The 3,816-nt window shown below is 39.6% G+C and overlaps 1 pseudogene across 1 annotated transcript in view; it reads left to right on the top strand.

Annotated features, from left to right (window-relative positions):
• Nucleotides 1-3,055: 3,055 nt before the first annotated feature.
• Nucleotides 3,056-3,816, top strand: part of LOC309806007 (eukaryotic translation initiation factor 3 subunit E-like) — a 21,045-nt pseudogene continuing 20,284 nt past the window's right edge. Inside the window, exon 1 of the transcript in view lies at nt 3,056-3,143. The product of the transcript in view is annotated as a eukaryotic translation initiation factor 3 subunit E-like (transcript). The remainder of the gene's footprint in view (nt 3,144-3,816) is intronic.

The raw sequence follows: 3,816 nt of genomic DNA on the forward strand, positions 1-3,816 counted from the left end.
TGTTACTTGAACTTTTATCCTCCTATATATTTGAAGAATTCATTAAAAAGTTATGGGTTTTGTCACATCAGGAAGCATAGATTAGTTGAAAAATCTTCTTCAAGGCAGAGGTAGCTTTGAACCCAGGCTCTGATTTCTAGTGAATATTGAATATGCTACTGTTCTTACTGAGTTTTGTTTTTATCATCTCAAAGCTGGACAATAAATTTCAATTCATACATAGGTTAAAGAATTACTTTAAGATACCATGTAAAAGCCTCTGTCATAATGTAGGCATTTATCAATATTATATGTTTTTTGTCTTCCTATTCTACCCTTGGAAGTGTAAATTTGAACTCATTTACTATTTACCAGCCTCCATAAGATCTTGGATTCTCACAATTTATAAGGACGTCCTCACTGTAATTTAGGGTTAAGTTTCTCTTTAGAGTCTCTTTAGAAGCAGTTCCTTTTCTAGGTGTCTACCTATAGGCAAAGTCTAAATTTCAAAAGCAAGCACTGATGAGATTTTTCACATTTTCAAGTAAGAATATTTCTTTTCCTTATGGTAGTTAAATAAATGCTTGTTTAGGGAACAGGGAGGAAAATCTTAAACTGTTTCACAAGCTTGTTCTTATGTTATTTTATTTATTTTTTTGGTGGTATGCAGGCCTCTCACTGTTGTGGCCTCTCCCATTGCAGAGCACAGGCTCTGAATGTCCAGGCTCAGTAGCCATGGCTCACGGGCCCAGCCGCTCCGCGGCATGTGGGATCTTCCCGGACCAGGGCATGAACCCGTGTCCCCTGCATCGGCAGGCAGACTCTCAACCACTGTGCCACCAGGGAAGCCCCAAGCTTGTTCTTTTTTACACCTACTTCCTCTACTTATTGCCCAGGGAGTTTGAAAGAACATCCTGGGATGCCTGACAGTATAGTTGCAAAATCTGTAGCATTTGAAATGGTCCAACCATTTTTATAAACATTCGGTTTTCAGTTGAGACTTTTAAAAGTTTCAACATTACTTGCAATTCCTAGAAATATTTTTAAGAACACAATGAAGGAAACTGAATTATCACTAACCAATAATTCTTCAGTCTACCCTTGTTTAGCTGTTTGTAGTCCCCCATTATCTGACCCCCTAAGAAATATACACATTCTTTTGGCATTTCCTCCATCTTAAAGGCCCAATATAGATTTTTGCAACATACTTCTTCCATAGAAGGTATATTTAAAGTGGTTCGAGTCATAACCATATCAGATTTTTTTAATCACATTTCTATCAGCTGTTATTAGTATATGTATTTCAAATAGACATTTCTCTCCAAACAAATCCTGAGATCCCTTATTCTCTACCCTCAACACTTCAGTTTGGTGCTGAGTCTGTGAAAGCTTATGAATGGCCAAGGAGGACAGCACTGACTCTACTGCAAGTCTCTGGGGCTACTGCCCCAGGGTTTCTTTCTCTCTATGCTCATGGATGGCCGGAAATCTCTTGCAGCAAGGGGAGGGATTCCAATTCCCAGCAAGAAGGCTCTCTTTCTATAATATATTCAAATTACCTTCTCATTTTGGAGAGCCTGAAGAATGTTTTGCTGTTCTGATGTTCTTTGTTCTCTCATCCACAAGCATGCATGCACAAATGCAGTGATGCCTCTTTCTCTGAGGCCTGCTAGCACACTGCAAAAGAGCATGGGTGGACTTCTGGTTTCCAGTTCTCTGTGGAAGAAGATTGGAAGTCACCATTCAGTTCTAACAACAAGTAAGAAGCTGGACAGGATGAAATACTCAACAACTCATCCTGAGAGAGGAATGTCCACAGGGCAAACTGCTGTCCCCAAGACTGGAGAGACGGTCAGGCAAATACAGGGAGTCTTGGCTTAGGGGAGCAGAGACTCGCCAGCAAAAACTGCTGCAGGAACCAGTGCTGGGGTAGAGAAACCTAAACTGTACTTGATACATTTCTGGAGGCTTTGCGTGGACAAATCTGAGAGTTAAAAATTCTAGAGGGCCTCAGTCATAGGGGTCCACCACATTATTGTGAGATTTACTTCCAGGAGATTGACCAGATTCTCACAGTAAATGTGTGAGAAAAATCCCCTCAGGCTTCCCACAGGGGGAGGTGGAAAAGGAACTATTATGAAATACCCAAGAGTACCCAAGATTTCCCTCACTTTTTCAAAGTAGGGAGTTCATGAAATCTTTCATAAACTGAAATGGTGTAAAGCGAAGAAGCAATTACCTTAGGATACATTTTGCCAGTGGCTGCATAAAATAAATCGAGCTAAAGCACAGATGCTCACAGACACAGTTCAAAGCCTTGGTGGCTTGATGCTGAGTGTAGTTCCCGGAGAAGGAGCTTGGTGGGGCCACCCTTACTGCTCTGGGTGCACGCTGCCTCTATAATGGCTCGCTGCAGAACAAACACGCAATGCTAATTTTGTTTTTTGCCTTTTTTCATAAATGCCAAGATACTCTTCAGATTTCTTTTGGTTAGTGAAAGCAGGTACTAAGGTAGGTCTTTCATAAAAGTGAAGTGGTGTAAAGCAGACTTTCAAAAAGCCGGGGATACCTATATATATATATATATATATATATATTTTTTTTGTATTGGAACATAGTGGATTAATAATGTGTTAGTTTCAGGTGTACAGCAAAGTGATTTGATTGTATATATACATGTATCTATTCTTTTTCAAATTCTTTCTCTATTTAGTTATTACAGAATATTGAACAGCGTTCCCTGTGCTATACAGTAGGTCCCTGTTGGTTGTCTATTTTAAATATATCAGTGTGTACATGTCAATCCCAAACTTACTCTGTTACTTTTAACAAGGCTTGTCATCAGGAGAAACTAGTTAACCAGACCCTAAGCTTCTGGGGTTTTATCAAAGGCTAAATGTCATGAGGAAAGGAAATACCCAACTCTAGCCTACTCTAGCCTTCCATGTGGCAGAAGGGAAATACAATTGACCCTTGAACAACATGGGTTTGAACTGCCTGGGTTCACTTATAGATGAAGTTTTTTTGAATAAATACTACATGATCCCTGGCTGGTTGAATCTGCAGATTAAGAGCCATGGATACTAAGGGCCGACTATGGGACTTGAGCATCCTGGAATTTGGTATCTGCGGTGGGTCCTGGAATGATCCCCACAGATACCAAGGTATGACTGTAGTTAAATCAAGCCCACTTTAGCATCTTTTCTCAGCTAAGTGGGGAGAAAAATCCTGTGAAGTGTTTCACAGTCCAGAGGCATAGGGTCACTGAAAGACTGAGATCTAATCATAGGACTATAAAAAGTTTCCCTCCTCCTTTACTTCACCACCACATCAACAAAGGCTTATTTACATCAGCTCCTTTTGCTCAGTATTGCCATTGTTCAGCTCTCAAGAAAAATTTCTAGGCACACTAAAGGAAAAGACACAATTTGAAGTGACAGAACAAGTATCAGAACCAGGCATGGCAGGGATGTTGGAATTATCAGACTAGGAATTAAAAAATCTGTGGTTGATATGCCAAGGGCTCTAATGGATAAAGTAGATAGCCTGCAAGAACAGACAAGTAATATAAACAGAGATGGAAATCCTAAGAAAGAATAAAAAAGAAATGCTAGAGATAAAAAATGCTGTAATGTGAAAGAAAAAGGCCTTTGATGAGCTTATTAGTAGACTGGATATGGCTGAGGAAAGAATTTCTGACCTGAAGAATACATCAATAGAATCCTCAAAAACTAAAAAGGAAAGAGAACAAAGACCAAGAAAAACAGAAACGAATATCCAAGGACTGTAAGAAAACAAAAGGGTGTGACATACATGTATAGTAAACCCCAGAAGGAG

The sequence above is a fragment of the Mesoplodon mirus genome (assembly GCF_964341445.2).
Source record: "Mesoplodon mirus genome assembly, chromosome: 6".
NCBI classification, from domain to species: domain Eukaryota; kingdom Metazoa; phylum Chordata; class Mammalia; order Artiodactyla; family Ziphiidae; genus Mesoplodon; species Mesoplodon mirus.